This window comes from Canis aureus, chromosome 15 (genome assembly GCF_053574225.1).
Source record: "Canis aureus isolate CA01 chromosome 15, VMU_Caureus_v.1.0, whole genome shotgun sequence".
NCBI classification, from domain to species: domain Eukaryota; kingdom Metazoa; phylum Chordata; class Mammalia; order Carnivora; family Canidae; genus Canis; species Canis aureus.
The window spans coordinates 41,575,047-41,597,578 of NC_135625.1; the positions used below are offsets into that span (position 1 = coordinate 41,575,047).

The window sequence follows — 22,532 nt, forward strand, 5'->3', positions numbered from 1 at the left end:
TCAAGAGTTGGATGCTCAACCAATTAACCTATCCAGGCGCCCCCAGACAAGTTATTCTTTTAAAGCTAGTCTTAGGGGCACACAGGTTGAGCATCTGCCTTCTACTCAGGTCATGATGCTAGGGTCCTGGGATCATCTACAGCAGGGTCACTGCTCAGCAGGAAGCCTGCTTCTCCCTCTCCCTCTGCCTATCCCTCTCTGCTCATGTTCTCTCTCTCTCTCATTCTCTGTCTCACATAAATAAATAAAATCTTTAAAAAATCGTTAGGCTTAAAAAATGTTTAGCACTAATTACTAACAATCACTTACAACTTAGCATACTAGCACTTAGTAAAAACACCTTCTTCCTAACAGCAAGGATCCTCCACTGAGATAAGGAAGGTTGAGACTGAGGATAAAGGAACATCTGAAATCAGTAAAGGAGAAATTACCAGAGATGGCAGTGCACTAAGAGAGACAGTTGCTCCCAACTTTTCTTGGTTTTGGCTGCCAGATGGCTAGATTCGTGGTAGACAATAGAAAGATAAACAGTCACATGTAGGGTATAAGAAGAGCTGGCTTCTAATCCTGCCTCCACCATTTACTAGATATGTGTAAATTTTGAGTAAATTATCTACTCTCTCTCAGCCTTACGTTATCAACTGTGAAAGAAGGATAACACCTCCTTCCTACATTAGTTTGCTTGGGCTGCCCTAACAAAGTGCCATAGGATGGGTAGCTTAAACAACAGAAATTTTCCCCCTCACATTTCTAGAGGCTACAAGTTCAAGATGAAGGTGTCAAAAGGTTAGTTTCTTCTGAAGCTTCTCTCCTACCTCGTTGATGACCATCTTTGTCTCTGTGTCTTCACATGATCTTCCCTTGCCATGACTTATTCTTCTCTTTTTATAAGAGCAGGGGGCATATTGGATCAGGGCTCACCCTAATGGCCTTTTATTCACTTAACTACCCCTTTGAAGGCCATGTCTCCAAATACAGTCACATTCTGAGGTACAGGGTACTGGATTTTAACATATGAATATAGAGGGGATGCAATTCAACTCATAACACTTCCATACTTATTTCCCTTGATTACTGGAAGTCCAAATTAAGAGAATGTATATACAAATGGCCAGAAATGAAGTACCTACAGGGGTTAGATCCTTCGGGACAGGGACGGCGCTTTGCTCATGGTTGAATATTACAGAGCACCTACCACAGAGGTAGATACTTAATAAATGTTTGTTGAATGAACAGACACACTTGACATAAACATAAAATGTTTGATATATCAACTTATTAATCTATGAAATGAACATGTGATCACCTGCATCCTTTTTGTCCCCTTAGCATATCAAAGGAGAGCAGTCAACAGAGGCCAGTTAGTGTTGAGTAACTCAACCATGGCACGAGCCACATAGTTCAGATTAAGAGTGATGCTGGGGAGGCATCACTGCATCATGGTGCATTTCTGACATGAAGTGCTTTGTTTGCTTATCATTATACATGAATGGCTTCAGAATGTTCAGTGGAAGTGAACACGTTCTCTAAACATCCGTGGACTGAGTTTGCTGATCATGTCTGGTTCTGTTGTTCTTGACATAATTTTTGTATCTCTAGTTATGGGTCTAAGACTAAAGAGTATTGTTTTCCTCTATTCTTCTTCTGGCTTCAGAGTCCTGGTATAACCAGTCACGGCCATAACTTCGGCATTCCTTTGGCTGAGTGTGAGTTAGGGTGGGAATGACACTAGGAAGCTTAGAAAGTCCCAAGTAATAAATAGACTGAACACAGACTATGCTGAACACAAAAGTAATTCTATATATCTTACCTTACATAGCAAGGATTCTGGAATGAATAGAACAGATTTAGAGCATTCCATAATCTGTGTGTGAGCAGTGGAGGAACCTTTGTGGAATAAAGCCTGCAATATGTTTTTAGAAACCAAATGCCATGACTATTGCCTAATTTCAACTGGAAAAAATATATAAACACATATATATGTATATATCATACCAACTCTTAAGATCATATTATTGTCACAAAGAACAATAATTTAATAAAATAAATTGATTAAAATACATCAGCCAGGTAAGTATGGGGTGTGTAGCAAAATAACAATCTGAGTATTTGGTTCTTAACTTTAAATTGATGATAGTCATATTAAGTAGGCATGAACTGATATTATCTTTTTATTCTACACACACTTGGATATTGAAGACACAGACACCTTCATCTTTCTTCAGGGATCAAAAGGGCATGTGATTCTTCCACGAGTATCTAGCCTGGCAAATGGATTCCTCATCATCCCTGAAAGATGTCAAGACTGGGATCTCCATATCTCACTGATTAGATTTCACACCAACTTCAGTAAACCTTTATTCTTTTACAGCTTTTTCTTATTTTAAAACTGATGTAAGAAACTGAATCCTTTTATTCTCCTTGGATTTAAAAGTTGAGTTGCTGATCCATGGGTTTGTAAAAATTCTAGACAAATGTGTCCTTGGGCAGGGCAGGGACATGCTGGATGCATTGCTCCTCAAAACTCTGCTTCTCAGCCAAGAAAGCCTGGAGACTTGATACCGAGGGCACCAAGGCTGAGAGTCTTAGAAAGACTCACCCTAATTAAACTTGCAGTTCACTATATAGATGAGGATCACCATTTTATTCATTCATAAGAGAGATTCAACTGCCAAGCAGGAAGACAAATTATTTGTGAAAGCAAAGGGAGAAACAGTGGCCTAAGGACAATTTCACTCTGGCTTCGATAAGGTTTGAAGAAGGAGCCTCACAGCAGAGACCTCTTACCTCCTGACCACTGCAACATTTAGCTTTTGCTGCCAAAAGGACCCTCCCATTACTTAATGACTTAAAATGACAATGGCTCTGGTAGCTCAGGGTTCTGTGGGGCAGCCTGGGGGTTCTTCTGGCCTGTCTCCAGCTGTCCTCTGCTGGGTTCTCTCATGCATCTGTGGTTAGCTGGCAGGCCACCTATTGGCTAGATGTTGTAGGATTGCCTCATTCACATGGCTGGTAGCCGAGAGGATGTTGCCCAAGCCATCTGATTATCGTTCAGTATTTACTGAAGTACCATATCAGTACTTAGGGGATCTCACCATGAAAGGGCTAGATATGCAGATGCCAAATTCTGCCTCTCCATCTCCCTTATTTGTACATACCATGCTCACCGGTCACTTTCTTTGTAGCACTATTCTTCCCAGGAAACAGGTGCAGTATAAGAATCTACACTTTATCTTATTGACAATAATACCTTATTGATAATAGTCACAGGCCAGGCCTGCTTCCCTGAGATATCCAGATTAGTTCTCAAAATGCAGCCACATATTTAGAAATATATTTTTTACTGACTCCCATGGTTAGTTCATTTGGTTCATAAAATTTAGTCATTCATTGAGAAGGAATGACTCCCAGGGCTAGCTAATCCCTTCCATAAGGTATGAATTTTACCAATGTCGTACTCAAGAGAATTTTCATTGTTTTCTATAATCCATTGATGGTTCAGGAAAGGCAGCAACTTCACCATTATCTCCATGTACCCATCACAGTGCCAAAGCAATTGACAGGTGTGGGTAGAATTCTGAAAAATCTGAACTGCCTTAAGCACACTCTTTCACTCCCTATGAAATACATCAGTACACATCACTGAACATCTGAGCTTGTCCTTCTAGTTAAAACCACACTGTTTGAAAGGGGTGTAAAATTTACTGCTAAAAATGCCTGTTCTGTTCTCCGGGATAGTGGACATTGAGAGACATTAGCCTGAGGGCGACAAACTGACTGCGGAGAAGAATTAATGGAAGCACATGGCTCCTGCGGGCAGGAAATGCTTTGATAGGCCTTTTCCTCTTTTTGTTACCAGGAGAGCCTTGACAATAGACTCCACCTTAGAGCAGCTGCTTTCTCCCCTTGTGATGATCACAGCACATTTTCCTTGTCAGACTTGTAGTCTGCGCCAGGGAGTGCTCAGGAAGAGACATGCACAATGTTGGGGATCTGCCCTTGAGCCTCTGAGCTGCATGATGGGTGGAGACAGCACCCCTAAGACACACAACGAATTCCTTTGGCACACACCTCAGGAAGGCCATCTGCTTCTGTTGTTCCTTTGACCTTTTGTTAGAACCCACCTGAAATTGGAAAGAAATTACCAGAATAAAACTAAGCCCAAGGCAGCTTCAGACCCTGTTGCTTGCTAAGGCAAGTTGAGTTAGCAAGCCTTGGTTTAGCACCTAACAAGTGTCCGCTATTGTGCTAGATATTGGCAATGGAGGGAAAATTGGTATTTTTTTTCAGTCCCTACACAGTTTGTCAGGTACTGAACAGATGCTAAATATTTTTATTTAATCTTTTCATTTTTGAAAGGTAAGTTTTATTATCCCCATTTTATAGATGAGAAAATGGAAGGTCTGGGCGAGTCACCAACTTTTCCAATGTTGCTCTGATCTCATAAGAATTCAAGGAAGTACCAGATAAGAATTCTACCTCAAACCCATATCTGATTTGATTTCAGCCCTGATGTATCCCTTATTCTGATGCTAAATGGTTTTGATTTCCCAATATCCAAAGGCTCCATGAAACACTGGGAATCAGGAGATTCTAGTTACTGCCTTGTTCGGATGTGTGTTATGGGGAACGCCACTTAACTTGATGGTTTCAGCCATCTTGAAAACATAAGAGACAGGGACAAAATGAGATTATAGCCTCTCTAATTCCTTAATCTACAATAGTTAAAAAATGCAGTATGTACTACATTCCTGATATGGCTACTATTAAAAAAAATAAGCAAACAGAAAATAATAAGTTGTTGATGAAGAAGATATAGAGAAACTGGAAACCTTAGGCATTTCTAGTGAGAAGATCCAGTGGTGCAGCCACTGTGGAAAATAGCATGGCAGTGCCTCGGAAAATTAGGCGTAGAATTACCACATGATCCAGCAATTCTGGGTATAAACCCAAAAGTATTGAAAGCAGAGATTTAAGCACGTATTTGTATGTCCATGATCAGAATGATATTATCCACAATAGCCAAAAGGTAAAAGCAACATAAATTCCCATCAATGGATAAATGGATAAACAAAATGTGGTACACATATATATTGTTTAGCTTTAAAAAAGAAGGGAATTCTGACACATGCTACAACATGAATGAATATTGAAGACATTGTAGTAAGTGAAATAAGCCAGTCACAAAAGACAAGTACTGTCTGATTCCATTTATATGAGGTACTTAGAGCACTCAAATTCAGAGATTAAGCCTGACATGAAGGAGCAATAGACAGTGATTTTTTAATGGGTATAGTTTCAGTTTGGGAAGATAAAAAAGTTTTGAAGATGGATGTGGTGATGCTCAACAGTGTGCTCAACAATGTAACTATACTTTATGCTACCGAATCATATGCTTAAAATGGCTAAAATCATAAATTTTATATTAGGAATATTTTAATATAATTTTTAAAAAGAAGTTAAAAAAAGTGGGATGGACTTTCATAACCAAACATAAAGGCATTCCCCTTTCTTGAAATGTTAGCATTATTCAATTTCCTAATTATTTTAAGGGACTTTCAAAATACTGCTGACTTTACAGGCTTTAATTATAACTAAAAGGCTCACTTGCAATATAATCGTCAGTGTACAGGATGAGTACCAGTTATTCTATCAAAGGATGTAGAAGAGAGAATTTCAAAGAATGGGATTAGTTTACGACAAGATTCTGTGTTTGGAGAACCATAGCTTGTCCAAGAAAATGAGAACAAGTTGGTGGTGTTGGAGTCCAGAGAGTAGAGGAAAGAACGGAATGTGCTGGAAATGGAGACAGAAACAGGGCTGAATCATTTGGGGTCAGGTTACAGAGTTTGCATTGTGTTATAATGTAAATAGAGCCACTGAAGAATTTGAAGCCAGAGAATGGCAATATTCACAAATCTTGTGGGGTTTTTTTGTTCTTTTTTTAAAAGATGTTATTTATTTATTTATTTATTTATTTATTTATTTGAAAGAGAGAGAGAATGCTCATGGTTGTTGGGGGAGGGGCAGAGGGAAAGGGAGAGAATCTCAAATAGACTCTATACTGAGCATAGAGCCTAATTCAGGGCTAGATCTCATGATCCCAAGATCATGACCTGAGCCAAAATCAAAAGTTGGATGCTTCAGTCTCAGTGTTTCTCATGAATAAATAAATAAAATCTTAAAAAAAAATAAAATCACATGCCTTGTCCAGGGCAGTAAGATGGACGTAGGGACAGAGATGATGAAAAGCAGTAGAAAGGAAAAATTCTTAGGCACAAAGAACAGAAGGTAGAAAATGCCTGGCATTCAGTAAATAAGTATTGAATTATTAAGTAAGTATGTATGTAAACAAATAAATAAGCAAGCAAACAATAAATAAATAAATGTATGTTCAACAGCTTTGTCTAACTACAATATTGAGCTAGTTGTAATTTGGGAATCAGCTAAGGCCTCCCTCTTACTGATTGTAGAGCTAGATCTTACTAGTTAATTTCTGAGTACAGGGTTTAGAGGATGCAAAAAGGAACAGCTTCTGCTTTAAAATATTAGCTGTAGGGCTTTGCCCTACAATATTAGCTGTAGGGGGTGGCTCAGTTGGTCAAGCCTTCAGCTCTTGATTTTGGGTCAGGTCATGATCTCACAGTTGTGAGATGGAGCCCTCATGGGCTCCCTCTGCTTCTGCCTCTCCCCTGCCCATGCAAACGCACACACACACACACACACACTCTCTCTCTCTCTCTCTCTGTCTCTCTCAAAATCGATAAATAAAATCTTTAAAATATTGCTGTGGGGTTGGAGGAGGGCTGGGAGATGACAGGCACATAAACAAATAATGATAACATAGGTCAGTCAGCCCAGCAAAAGGAAAAGACACACAGTAGCAATTATAACCCAGAAGAGGAAGTGGGTGCTTCTGCCCAGGGAAGTATTAATTAACTGGAAGTTGCTCATGCCCCAAGCTGACTGGAGGTTTCTACACTGACTCCACTACAACCTTTCCTCACACTCTGCACCTGGCTGCCGCTCACACCTGCCCTGCGCTCCAGGCTTGCTGGCCCAAGGCACAATCTTCAGACACTCATCATCCTCTGTATTCTAGCCCAGGGCTTCCCAAACTTTCACCTGTGCACAAATCACCTGGGAATCTTGTTAAAAACGCAGGAGACTTAGGACGTAGGCGGGACGCCTGGGATTCTGCGTTACTGAAAAGTTCCTAGGGCCACCGCTCTGCAAACTCAGACTGAAGCAGTAGAATTACTGTGCTGGCCCTGAAACACCCTTTTCCCCACCGACTCAAATCCACTCCATCTTTTATGAGAGAAGTCAAACATCTGCCCCGTGGAGGGAGTTCCTAAACTTTAGGATTGTGCATCAGTGTTTGTTTCCTCTGAACTGCCTGGTATATTTCTCTCCAAGCCCCTCCAACTCCTACCCCCTCGTTTTCCCTAATTGTTTGCTCCCTGGAGGAAAAGACTTGGTCTCACTAATCTAAACTTGATCTAATTTGTCCCAACTCCAGGATGGTGTCTGTTACAGAATTGGGCCTCAATGAATATTTGCTCACTTGAATTTGAATTGAAATAAAAATATAATTGTATATGGAATAAATATGTGTGTGTGTGTGTGTGTGTGTGTCCTACTCCATGTAGGTAGAGCAAGTCAGAATAAATAGAGAAACTAAGTCATTTTACTATCGTGTCACCAAGAATTACAATAAAACATGGATGATGGTTATCACGGTGGGAGAAGTCACCTAGAATGTAAGCTTAAAGAAGGCAAGACGCTTCTTTTTTTCTTGTAGGACACTGGGTCCTCAGAGCCCAGGCCTGTGTCTTGCACATAGTAAATAATCAATAAATATTTGTTGAATGCTAAATGAATGAAGTGAGAAAGTACTGAATTTCCATTCTGTCAAAACAACAGTGTTAACCCCTAAAAAATGAATTAATTAAAGCTATGTTAAGATCTTCTCTCTCTCTCTCTTTTTTTTTTTTTTTTTTGTAATAAAGTAAGAACAAACAAATGAACAATATTCTGGGCATTTCTACTTAAGAAAAAAGGGCCAAAAATAATCTGAAAATCTTCCCCTATGAGGTATACGTAGTACATAATTTTTTTTTCACTACTTGTGTCTTCATACATATCAGCAAAAAAAAAAAAGACATTTTTCCATGTGAATTGTCTTTTTCCCTAAAATACCAGATTGTTTTAGAACAACAAAGGCTTTGTTTTTTACTATTAAATATCAAAGGAGACCCATTTAATTGCAAACATAAAAGCCTTTTCCCTTGCCTCTCTCTTCAATTTTGCTGATGAGGAAGATTTTGCAGCCTTACTTGGTACCAAAATAGCTCTGTTTTGCTGACCATTATCATCTTCACAGGGAGGAGCAATGATAATGAACTCAGAACACAGGAAGTTTACCATTTCACAGTATTAAAATAGAATTTCTTATTACAAAGATGCCTCTCCCACAAAGGAAAAGCAACTGGAATTTTTATTTTCTGGAATTTGTTGACACTACTAGGCTGTACTAGTATATACGGTATTCCTACAATTCATACTTGGGACATTGCTTCCTTCTATATTTTTTTATTTGAATGATCATTTAAAAAATAATTCGACACATTACACTGCCTTTCAAGCATTTTAATCACTGTGGCTTGGCTGAAGCCAGTGTCACAAACAATAAAGTCTTTAGGACTCTATGTTTTCCCCCTAAAAATTAAATAGTGGCAATGGTTTTTAAATGGTGATTTCCGCGTAGGGGTAGGATTCCGGAATAACACTGCTGAGACCCCTCCGGAGAAATGGAATCTCTTTCGGAGCACAGGGGGATGCTGGCAGGGCGCACGGTCAGCGTCAGCCCCACTCTACAGGCCAGAGAACTGGGCAGGACTGACGCGTACCTCGCCCAAGGACTCCTGTGGTGAGCGCGGGAGTGAAGCCCTGGCTTGTCTTCCTGGCTCCAGAGCCCACAAACTTTATCCTGCCCCAGATGCCTCTAGAAAGTCACCATCCATTGTATGAAGATATGATGTCATTGTTGGGCTGGCAGGACCCTGCCTTGCGGCCCCACCAGCAGGCCGCCCCATCAGGCGAGCGTGGACCTCTGCAGGAAACCTGAACCGTACTTACCCAGGCCCATATAAGGGCACGGGCCGTTATCGCCCAGGCCGATTCCACCAGCCACGGGCCTAACACCTGTCACCCCACAGACGCCCGGCCCCTCCCCCTCCCCCCTTCTAGAGCCCGCTTGCCCTCCGGGGAGCCGAGCGCGTCCCATTGAAAGCCTGTTTCCACCAACTTTTTTCTTTTTTTTTTCATATTTTATTTATTCATTCATTCACTCATGAGAGAGAGAGAGAGAGAGAGAGAGGCAGAGACACAGGCAGAGGGAGAAGCAGGCTCCACGCAGGGAGCCCGACGTGGGACTCGATCCCGGGACTCCAGGATCACGCCCTGGGCTCAAGGCGGCGCTAAACCGCGGAGCCACCCGGGCTGCCCTCGGCCAACCTTTGCCTGGCCTCCCTATTCCATTTCCCTACCGATGGGATTAAACCTGACAGGTCTCCATGTAAAAAGTGTACTATGCAAGGACGTCTGGGTCTCAGAGAGTGTAACTCAGCTTTGTTCATTCCTTCAGTAAACACCTACTGGGCTTCGCCGTGTAATTGGCAATGTGCTAAGTGCTAAAAATAGAGATAAACTACAGCGATGTCAGGAGAGGTAGGCAATTCAAAGACAAATGCGATTTGAAATTGCCAACATTTGACTGCCTCTGAGTTTAAAAAAAAAAAAAAGTCAATTTTGTATGATTTATACTAAAACGTGTTATTCAATAAAGAGAATGGCACTTGATTCCAATTATTCTAACAATATTTTAGAAAGGAAAACATTTCCACGTTATTTTGCAACATTTTAATGATAACTGGATAAGTAAATGAACGGTTTCTCTGGGGTCAGTGCAAGTCTGGACTCCCCTGAGAGCATTGCACTCAGAGCAGAACTGGACTCCAGACAGGGCCTGGCCTCTGCATTTCTATCCTGGCTCTGTCACTCCCTGGTTCTGTGACACGGGGTCAGACATTGAACCTTTCGGCTGCATTCTCCTTACTTGATCATGGAGAGAATTTCGCCTATTTCAGAGGCAATGATCATTCTTTAATAAATGAACTAATGAGAACTTGTTCAATCATTTCCCCTCTTGCTCTTCATCCCTTTATCCTGATTTCCATTACCCTGGAATGGAAACAACATTTCAGTTTCCAAAGACTTTAATTTTAATTGTTTATTATGATTAAAAAGACTTCTGAAGGAATTTGTTCTCTATTTTTACCATTGCTCTAGAAAACACCAAGGTGGAGTATCACCATACAAAATGTTTTTCAGGGAATGTCTCCTTGGCCAACAGTTGTGGTCAGTCTTGGACTGATTCACCAGTTTCAAATCCCAGGGCTTCCCTGAGAAATGTACTCTGCATCATGGAGTTCTCTCTGCAACACAGAACAGACCTCACAGTGGCAAACTGACCTGCTAAAGACTGACATACTTCATAAGTAAGTCTGATACTGCACTCAAGGCGTCTCCAGAGTGAACAGGAAATGATTCAAAACCAGCCCTTGCCAGAACAAGTGTGGCCATTTCCTCTGTGCATAAGATAATGGAGAGCTTGCATCACAAACCTTCTCTGAATAGCCTTTTCCGTGATTCAGCAGGTTCCAAATATAGTGAGAAAGGGATATCTTTTGCATGCTGTGCTTTTGTCATCTTACCTGAGGACAAGCAGTATTGATGCTCCAGGATCGTACACCTGCCCCACTGTGTTTAAGTCAGAGGGATTGAAATCAATGTCTGTGCTGTGTAGGTAGTTCCCACGCAGTAATATGCATGTGGCCACATACTGTGCTAGGCATGGATATGAAGTTGGGTTTGCAGGGACAAATAGGAGTCACAAATATAAATGAATATATCATTTCAGAATATGGTAATGGGTCTGAAGTCCAGGTTGCTACGAGGGACGGTATCCAGGAAGACCTCATTTACATTGAGCCTTACTGAGAAAGGGATTTCTAAGTGAGATCTAAAGTATGTATCAGGCAAGTGAGGGATGGGAGGTGGAGACAGAAGTACTGCGTGTGCAAAAGGTCTAGGTATTGATGTAGGAAAAGACGTTGGGGATTGAAATCGACAGCCAAGGAAGAATTCTTAAGATGTCTTTGGTGCAAAAAGGTGATTTTTTTAAAGAGATTTTGTTTATTCATGAGAGACACAGAGAGAGAGAGAGAGGCAGAGACATAGGTAAAGGGAGGAGCAGGCTCCCTGCAGGGAGCCCTATGAGGGACTCGATCCCAGGACCTCGGGATCACAACCTGAGTCGAAGACAGATGCTCAACCACCGAGGTGCCCTCCAAAAGGTGATTTTCTTAAAACATGGGGACAGAACTCATGGGCAGAAAGAGCTGTACCCCAATGTCATGAGGAATGGCTCATTTTATACTTTCAAGTTGGGAGGGGTTTAGGGTTAGCATAAATCTCTGAGGCATTTTGGAAGCAAGGTTTCCAGGACCTTGAGAGGGCTAGCTATTGTTGGGAAAATGTTATTTATTACTGTTTAATAAAACCTTAGTCTTGAGACTCTTCAGATGTGTATCGGTGGGTCATATGCTTGGGAGATGATTGCCAACATCTATCTTTGGGGTGTGGAGCTAAAGGAACTTTCCAAAGGAATTTTTATATGTTAAATAGACATATAGATCATAGGGGTTGGGCTAAGATTGCCTTTAGCCTTTAGCCAAGTATCAACATCAGGCAGTGGAGTCTCTAGAGGAATGTCACTCTGCCTGTTTCAAGGACTTGTCAATGGGCTGTAAGCAATAAAGAAATTTAATAACTTTTGTTCTGCCTTTGTTTCTCATATCAGGTATGCAAAGGCCTTGATACAAGAGAGCTGGTTTGGCAGCTAGGTAGAGAAGACAAATCTGATGTCCGGGGTAGAGCTCACAAAGTTTGTACTTCACTCTTAGAGCAGTGCAAAGCCAGTGACGTATCTCACAGAGGATGGCAAAATGGGCCCATACTTTTCAAAGTTCCCTGTGGTTGCCATGTGCAAAGTGGACAGGCTAAGGGGCAAGGAGGGAGGTGGAGAAGGTAAAGGAATCATAGTGGCAGTGAGCATTAAAGAAAGCCTTAAGCAATGATGTGGAAAAGATAACAATTATGGAAGTGGCTAGAGAGCAGAACAGGAAACGAATCTGTTAAAGAGAAAAGCTGTGCACAAAGTCCTCGGGCTATAGCAAAAAAGGTCAGCAGGGCATGAAGATAAAGAGGCAGCCTGGATAGAGACTTATAGCAGTGGCAGGATGGGGTGGTGGGGAGGTATTTGCAGACTGCTTGTAAGCCTCAGACTTTCTTTTAAGGCCTGGAACAGCCCGTCATTCTCTTCTTTACACCCAGCGCCACCCTGATCCAACAGAAGTGAAGCTGGCTCCTGTAGCAACGCTGACCCCCACCCTAACAACTACGGTCCCATTGCTTCTGGCCCTGACCCCAGCCAGCCCCTATGTACACTCTGACGTTCTCTAACACCCCCCAAAAAACACCATCTTTGACAGTGGCTCCACTGGAGAGAATAGCTAAGTGTGACTAGTAGGGTGCCCTCATTGCTCCCCACAGATGAATGAACATGCCTCCTTGGCCGCTCGCTCATGGCTCATGGAGAGAGCTGCTCTCACTGAGGAGCACTTTGCCCTTTGAGTGTGATTAGTAAGACAGAGATGACTGTATTCTGTAAAGGTCTTCCAATGACCAAATTTGGCCTCTGAGAACTGAACAGAAACGTTTCATATGAGTCATGCCGGTTTGCCTCATTTTCTGTCATTAGTTGTTATGGAAACCACACAAGCACAAACCCAGGAGTTTCAGAATTCCTGCAGTGAGCCTCAAACTTATCCATAGGTTTATACAGCAAACAAGCTTGCTTACTTTGTTAATCTTTAGCTACTTCCTGCCCTGTTCAAATTGGAAGTTGAAGAATTTGGCACTGCCTAGAGCCCATGCTGCTCTTTTCACGTGAATCAAAATAATCGACATGCCCTTCTGTTTTGCCCCGAGGATGGTATAGATATGTAGAAGAATTCCAGATTACTTCCTGAGTTATCTGTTAGATCAAAGCTGCTTCCTTGTTAACATAGAAATTATACACATGTGAAAAGAATTTAAGAATTCTTTACACTGTCTTTTTTGGGTTCATCCCAATCTCTTGGCAAAATCTCCGGTCAAATCTTAATAGCCACTGGGTTTACTTTGGTAAATATGTACTTTAGAGAGATGCTTGACAGATTTTTGCTACTTGAACTTCTTTGATGATATCTACAAATCTCTGAAAACTCAGACACAAGAAAGTTGTGTGGTCATGGTATCTCCTGATTATTCAAAGACCAATGGTATGTTTTGCGGCTTCTTCAGCAAAGAATTTTAACCAGACAGACCTAGATTCATAAAATAATGATAGCAACATCTATACACGTTTTTATAAACACCAAGCAAGTTAAATGGGCAAATTATTTAGAATAGTTCGTTATGCAGAGTAGGAACCTAACCATTGATTATTACCTCTCCTTTTGCTTTAGACTAGCTGCCTTGTGGCCATTTTGCTGCTAACTAGCACTTCCAGCTGCTTATTGGGCAAGATGTGTAGTGAATTAACAGGTAGAGAATGTGGAATATATTTTTTTAAGATTTTATTTATGTATTCATTCATAAGAGACACAGAGAGAGAGAGGCAGAGACATAGGCAGAGGGAGAAGCAGGCTCCATGCAGGGAGCCTGATGTGGGACTCAATCCCGGGTCTCCAGGATCACGCCCTGGGCCAAAGGCAGATGCTGAACCGCTGAGCCACCCAGGGATCCCCTGGAATAATTTTTAAGAGGACTTATAATGAGGACAGCCTGAATACCATTCAAGTGTTCCATCTAACTTGAGCTTTACAATTTAACTTGGGCAAGTGACTTAACTTCTATGAGCTGTGCCCATTAACTGAACAGTTGAGTAGATAATCCTGAGGCCAGGCATTTTGACCAATATAAAGAAAGCAACATGTATGACTACTGGCCCTGATGGATTTATATTTATCTGTAAGAAATTGCATGAAAAAAAAGAGAACAATACAAAGTGAGGAGATAAACATGGAGTAGAGTGACAGATACATTTGGTAAAGTGGATAGAATTCAAATTATAATTCAATTTTCCCCTGTCATCTATCACCCGTGCATGCTAATGAGTCTCATTAACAATAATAAATTCATCTTGACTGACTTGTGCCCATTCACACTGAAGGAATTCAGTCCCTTGGAAAAGCTCATCCAAATATTTCTGTGAATCAACAAAAACTATTTCCCTGTGCTCCCTGAAGTCTCTCAGGTCCATAGTTTCATACTCCTTTTTTTTTTTTTTTTTTTAGATTTATTTATTTATTTCAGGGAGAGAGAGAGAACATGATCGGGAGGGACAGAGGAGGAGAGGGAGAGAGAGAATTTCAAGCAGACTCAGCTGGGCTCAATCCTATGATACTGAGATCATGACCTGAGCCAAAACCAAGAGTCAGGTGCTTAACTGACTGTGCCACCCAAGCACCCCAATAGTTTCGTACTTCTTGATGTTGGTTACCTGTGAGGTCACTCATCACTCTTAGTGACACTGTGTTCTTTCCACAACTATGCAGAATACAGGACGGACATGGGCTCACAGAGGCCTGCTGGCACTGAGCAACACTTTCACCTAGAGAGACTGACATTTTGAAGAATCAGGAGATTTCCTTACCCCCCAGGGATATGAATATGCCTCTACCTTATTCCATTTAACAATGTATCATTTGGGCATCGAAGCAAACTCTTTGGGCTCTTTTGTGCTGTGGTTTCTCAAGAAAAGAGCTGTTTATTGCTTCTGCCTCTATCCCTCACTTCATCAAGTTCAGTATCAGTCCATGGGGCTGGAAGGGGACAAGAATTGTCTCAGACCTACATACTGTCTCCTCCTTTCTTCTAACCCCAACTATTTGTGAAAATTTACCCCTAAAGGCCTTGTCTGTCATTTAACGAATATGTTCTGTAAGGTCATATTATATAACTTAACTTCAAACTACACCTTCCATTAAGGAGAGACAGAACTTATATAAGTGGAACGGAAATTCTAGGAGATGGACAGTAAGAAAATACGATAGGTTTAAGAATTTATGACTTAAGTCCTCAGAGCAAATAAGAAATAGGGCCAGATTAGCAAAGATATCAAGTGCTAGGCTGGGGAGTTTATACTGAATGTGACGGGATATCACCTCTAGAGAGTCACTGCAGAGATGAAAACAGAAATAGTTGAAACTCAAGTCAATTTCTGTATTCTGTATTTTTTTTAAGTTTAATGACTTAGAATTCAATCTAAATCTGAGTGCTATTGTGCACCTTGTGCAAATAATGTAGTTTTCTATGCATCAGGTTAATCTTCTGTGATTTGGGGATAATTCTACCTTTGTTTAGATTGACTGCGAGGAGTAATTTAGGTGGCATATGCAAACTCAGTTGGGATAGAGCCTAGTGTATACTAGCTCAATATATGTGTCCTTTTTCTTTCTCCTTAGTAGAAGATTAAGGTGAAATTATTTCACTTTAAAAAAACCCTAAAAGATATTTTTAAAAACTGAATTTAAAAGCACTTATGTATTTTAACTATTCACCCATCAATGATCAGAACAATTTGACTCTCAGAACTCAGAAGTTAAAGGGAAAAAATGGTAAAAGTAGTCTTCTGAACTAAAGGGGCTTTTATTCTTTCATCGTCTGATAAATTATACCTAATTCTGGATTACACGTATTATTAAAATAAAAATATTAACAAAGATATCTTCTCTTTTAATGTAAACTGATATTACCAGAAAATCAGTTTATCACATTTGCTTCCTCTGAGCTATTACTAAATTATTTAATTCAATGTGTTTTTCTGATGTTTTCCTCTAATTTATACATAGTAACCATAGATTAAAAGATAACAAGCCCTATTGACATAAAATTCACATACCATGAAATACACTGATTTGTAAATTCAGTGGTTTTTAGTGTATTTCCAGAGTTGCACAGCTAACACCACAATGAATTTTAGGATAGTCTTGACACTTCTCAAAAAAGTCCTATACCCTTTCCCGTCATCTCCTTTTCCACCTCATCATCCTCCCCTAGCCCTTGGCAACCACTTTATGTGTCTAATAGATTTGCCTCTCGTGGGCTGTCATGGGGATGGGGATATATGATACGTGGTCTTTTATGTCTGGCTTGATTCAGTTAGCACAGTGTTTTTGAAGGTCATACAGGCACACCCCATCTTATTGTGCTTTGCTTTATTGCACTTCTCAGATATTGCTTTATTTACTTATTTATTTATTCTTAAACAAATGAAAAGTTTGTAGCAATCCTGCATCCAGCAAGTCTATCAATACCATTTTTCCAACAACATTTTTTCAGTTTGTGTCTGTGTCACATTTTGGTAATTCTTGCCATATTTCAAATGTTTTCATTATTATTATATTTGTTATGGTGATCTGTGACCAGTGATTATGACTCACTGAAAGCTCAGATAGTGGTTGGTTAGCATTTTTTGGCAGTAAGGTATTTTTTTTTTTGGCAGTAAGGTATTTTTTAATAAAGGTACATACATTGTTTTATTCGACATAATGCTTTGCACAATAATAGTCTACAATAAAGTGTAAACATAATCTTCATATGCACTAGAAACCAAAGTCTTCATTAGACTTGCTTTATTGTGGTACTTGCCTTATTGTGGTGGCCTGGAACCGAACCCGCAGTATCTCTGAGGATATGCTTCTACTTTATTCCCTTTCATTGCCAATAAAATTCCACACACCACATTTTATTTGCCCATTCATCATTTAATGGACATTTGGTCTGGTTCCAATTTTTAGTTATTGTGAATCAAGCTGCTATGGAATTGTAGAATTTTAAACCTAAAAAGTATTACATGGCTTTTCCAGCCCATTCTCTTTCAATGTACAGATATGCTAAAGAAGCATCAGAAAAGGTAGGTGTTTGGGACATGTCTCATTGATGCTCTTCAGTGAAAGTAGAACTCAGGTCTTCTAATCATTTTATGACTGCCATTCCTCCTCCATCAATAATTTGCAAAGTTTTAGAAAAAGGGCCTATGCTGTTATAATGGATGCAATAACAGATAAGAGCCATTCTTGGTACCCTCAGCACTATACAATTTAGTGAAATGGTGATTGTATCTGATTTTCTTCATCTCTGAAACACTTATCTAGTGCAGAGCACATAATGAGTATATAATAGGAAATTGTGTAATTGGTGCATCGAAAGAGCTACTAAGCTCATGGGGCATAAACATACCAGCAACTTTGTATTTGACTTTTATTTTTCTTTTAAGTCTGTTCGTGGTGGCAGTTTTTTCCATACTCCTAGATAAAAACTTGGATAAGCCCCAAGAGTTTAAAAGTCCTAAGATTCTTTGTGTCACAAAACAGGCTCGATTCAGTACTCAGAATGCCAAGGCTCTGCAGTCATGGAAGGTTCCATCTTCATCGGATCTGTTTTCTCTCCCACCTGTGGCGGGCCAGCAGCCTGCAGGTGCTAGAGGACACAAAGGAGCTGGGGAGCTCTTGCAGCGCTGTGATTTGATGCCCTATGCTCTCCGTGCCTGGCAGGGGTTTACATACATCTTTCTTGCACCACTGCCTTTGTAGGCTCTTTAGAGGCTCTGTCTCCCACATCCCTGGGTGACTACACTTCTCTTGACACAGATCATTTACACTTTTCTGGCTTGTCACTTTCTCCTTCCTTGGCCTCAGGGAAGACAGCAACACTTCAGCCTCCCTTAGCTGAAGCCAGATGGCCTCTCCTGGTGGCCCTATTGGAAAATCCCAGATATTCTTTTTTTACGGATAGTCCACATCTGGTTCACTGGAAATACGCTTGTGCCCTTTGCCCCTAAAGAAGGTCAAACCCAATATAGCTTCTCCTCAGCTCATCTATCAGCAGCAGGCAGCCAGTTCCCATTACACTTTTATACTTCTCAGACCGTGCAATTCAGTCTCTCTCTCTCCACTCTGTTATACCCTGTGGATCACATATATTTAGCGTTCTGCCTACTTTCCTTGAAATTGGTCTCTTGGCTGGAAGTGAGAGGAGAATGTTTCTCCCGCCGGGGGTGTTTCTGTGTCTGAGGGAGCCAGGAGAACTTGAGTCACAGCTCTCTCCAAGGAAATACCCCTGAATATCATTCCTTCCTCAAGCATTTTACTGTAATTGTAGACAAGTGGTTCAAAAGTCATGAATCTGATTTAAAAACAACAAAAAATCCATAAAATCTTTGAGATTTTGCATCTATGTCTATTACCTTTCCTTAGAATATCCTATCTATTATTTCTTTTGATGTAATTTCTAATTTAATATCTGGTTACACTTTTAAATTGTCCAGAAGCTAGGGTAATGTAATAAATGGAACACTGGCCCAGGGTGGTATTAGCCATCATGTATAGAACTCTGCTTTATACCAGACACCATGTTAAATCATTTGAAAACATTATCTCAACTTCTTGTAGCAACTCATTGATATAGCAATTACGATCTTCATTTAATAAATCAAGGAATTAGATCTTCAAAGTTTATCATTTAGAATGGTATGCTGAATGTATCATATAGCTGAATGCTTTCAACAGGAAGAAACACAACCCCTCACCACCACCACCAAATGGCTTACACAACAGAAACAAGGATTATCTTACATAGGAGTTAATTTAGAGGTAGGGCAACTCCAGTACTGGTTAAGTTAATGACTCAAAAATGTGCCAAGAATCTGTTTTTTTTCCATATTTCTATTCTGTAGCCTTGGTATTTAATCCTATCTTGGGCTCATTCCTTTCATGATCATATGATGGTTGCTCCATTTTCGATTATCACATCCAGATGAGACCATGCTTAGCAGAAGAGATGTTTCTCTCCTTTAGAAAAAAATTTTCCTAAATACCCACCTGAGGAGCTAAGCAAAATGGCATTCTGCAACAAGGAAGAAAGAAGAAGATGTACTATAGATATGGAGTGGGCAAACCCAGCTACAAGAGTTTAAGTAATTTGCCTTAAATCCAGGGGTGGGATTTGAACCTCGGGTTGTTTTGCTCCAAAGTATATGCTTTTATTCCATGTTATATAGTATGCTTTGTGGCCAGAGTGACAGTGGTTTGGGCTACAGCTCTCATAGTTATGTTACTTTAAGAGATTCTTAATGACTCAGATCCTTAGTTCTTTTACCTATAAAATGAGAGTTGTATTCTGATGATGGTCTATTTGCTTTTAATCAGTATTTTCTGCCACTTTTAAAAGAAAATAAAATGTATAAAAGTCCATGACTTTAGTTCTTTAACAAGACTGCCAGTAAAAATACCCACATTTCAATTGTTAGTGTTTTATTTGTACTCTCTGTAGTGAATTAATACATGATGTTGCCAAAGAGCTGCTCAAAAGTTTCAAATATCTCTCTGAAGAAACAGCAGATGTGTGGTGGATGAGACAGATCTCCAAAGTGGATATATTTATCAATCAATACAAACATACACAGAGAGAAGAGAAACTGAGTCTATATAGGCTGACACTGCTATTCATCACCCAGGCTGGTTGCCAAACTTCAGTTGTGACTCCTGAAAAATATTCCAAGTAAGGCCATGTGCATAGCTAGTAGACTGCTGAGCTAAGATCATTGGGACTACTACCTTTTAGTCAGATCGCTTCAAATGCCCCATTCATGCTTACTAGTTTGGCTTAAAATTTTAGCTCATGGAGATGTTTGCCCTATGATGGGTGAGGACATAATTGAAACAACTACTTATTTCCAAGCTTTCACCCAAGATCTTGACTTTATATTAATTTGAAGAGTTCATAGACTCACTCTTGCATCCATAAATTGGGGAAAGAACCCTCAAACCATTCAAACGAAAGCTCTTAAATGTAACTAGAAGTATATAACACCTACTTGCCACTCATATCTCCTTCATTTTCTTAGAGAAGCCTCCTTCAACCATCCTGGTCAAAACAAAGTCTCCCAGTTGCACACACTCTCTCGTGATATTCATCACACGTGTCATTATTTGTCCTTTCGTACAATTTTGTGTTTAATGCCTTACACTGCATATGTCTGTACATATCAGGAAGGTGGCCACTATGTCTCCCTTTTGTTCACCGTGACATTGTCTGGCATGACTTGTAGTGGGCATTCAATAAGTATGTGTTGAACTAATCAAGGACAATGCATTGCATTTTAGAAATTTGGACATGCAATGTTTTTGGGTTTTTTTCAAAAAACCACACAACCTTTTGCAAAAAGAAATTGCTGGGATGTTTTAAAACTTCTCTGCTAAAAAGGACTTTTTCATCTAATGATTTCAGAATGAGATAAAACCTTTGACAGTGAAGATACTATACTACTAAAAATAATATATTTTCTGTATGTAAATATTGTATTATTTTTAATTTCTGGATATAGATTTAACACTTTAAAATAAGATCAGAGTAATAATGAACTAAAATTACTACACAAATCAGAGAAAATTTATTTAGTATTCGTTTATTATGAAATATAGGTTTGTGGACCAGATTCCTAATATATTCTGAATATTAGATATTTTCTAACCCCCTTATTTAATTTTACAGGTTAACAAATACTGTTTCAGATAGATGACCTGATTGGATCTCTACTAAGTAGTTGTCAGACAACAAGGAACTTTAATTATCTTACGGTGAGTAGTTGGAATTTTAAAAGTAATTTATTTTTAGTAAAATTAATTTCTCTACTTTAAAGACAAACTAACTTCTTAATTTTAGAATTTTTTTAAAAGATTTAATTTATTTATTCATGAGAGACACAGAGAGAGAGGCAGAGACACAGGCAGAGGGAGAAGCAGGCTCCATGGAGGGAGCCCAATGCGGGACTCGATCCCAAGACCCCAGAATCACAACCTGAACCAAAGGCAGACGCTCAATGGCTGAACCACCCAGACATCCTTTAACTTTAGAATTTTAAAAATCCTGCTGTAAACTGTGGTATATCCATAAAGTAGAATATTATTTAGTGTTTAAAAAGTAGCTTCCAAGCCACAAAAGACAGGGAGGAAACTTAAATGCGTATTTCTGAGTAAAAGAAGACAACTAACAAGGCTACGTGCTATAGCATGTACTATATATAGTACCAACCATATGACATTCTGGAAAAGGCAAAACCATAGTTTAGATCAGTGGTTTCCTGGGATGGGGAAAGATGGGATGAATAGAGACAACACAGATTTTTAAGAGAGTGAAATTATTTCATGTGATATTATATTCCATGTGGATATATATCATTATATATTAGTCAAAATCCATATAATGTACAACACCAAGAGTGAACCCCAGCAGAAATGATGAACTTTGGGTGAAAATAATGTGTCCATGTAAACTCATTGATCATAGCAAATATGCCACTCTGATGAGAGAGGCTGATAATGTGAAAGGCTATGCAAATATTAAGGAACAGGAGATGTGGCAAGTCTCTGTACTTTTTATTCAATTTTGCTGTGAACCTAAAACTGCTCTTAAAAAAGTCTACTTATTATAAATAAACACATAAATAAATGTCGCTCATTCTTTTTATTTTCATTAGTGATCATCCCTGTAGTACAAACCAGTTTGTTGAATGTATTGCTTTAAGATAGTGTGAAACAAACGGCACTCAATGTCAAATTGTGGCTGACACATAGCAAGCCACCACTGTACCACTCACTGGGTGCCTTTCATGTAGACTATGGTGTGAGTTCTCTCCCCTGGAATTTTACAACATGGCACCCCTTGTTCATATCTTTCCTCCTTCAGATAACTGGATACATGACTTTGGTCAACACAATTAAGCTTTTAAAATCCTTGCTGTTTCATTTCTATAAAATTGGAATAACATATACTACATAGAGCATATGAAGAGATGCCCTGAGAGGGATCGTTTCCATGTGGGGCAGAGATCCATTAGGATAAGTGATATCCAGTCTAAAGTTTGTCAAAAATGGGACTTACTCATTAGGGTAAATTCTTCGGGTTTCTTCCTTAGGCTCAAATCTGGACCATCTTGGAAGAAGAAGACATGCAAATCTTCTATTTAAAAAAAAAACAAAAACAAAAACAAAAAACGGCTAGGTTTGGTGAATATGAAAGACAGACCAGGGACTGAGAGTTCTAGGCCATGCTCCAATTTTTCTGTTACTTTTGATATTCGAAGTTGCTTCTTCTTGTAAATAGAAGCAGTTAAAACCTTCACTCTGAAATGTCCCCATGCCTGCCTTAGATGTTGAGCACATCACAGCGCATCCTGGAGAGAATGCGAGAGAATCACAAAGATTAGGTGATAGGTAGCCCAGAAAGAGGGGAAGGCAAGCAGGCTAAGTGCAGGGAGGTGGTGTCTGCAGCTGGGAAAACAGAAGTTCCTTCGTAGCCAT

General features: G+C 39.8%; 1 long non-coding RNA gene across 1 annotated transcript in view; it reads right to left on the reverse strand.

Annotated features, from left to right (window-relative positions):
- Positions 1–22,532, reverse strand: part of LOC144284016 (uncharacterized) — a 54,937-nt gene that overhangs the window by 25,422 nt on the left and 6,983 nt on the right. Inside the window, exon 2 of the long non-coding RNA XR_013352497.1 lies at positions 22,114–22,191. This is a non-coding gene — a long non-coding RNA (uncharacterized LOC144284016). The remainder of the gene's footprint in view (positions 1–22,113; positions 22,192–22,532) is intronic.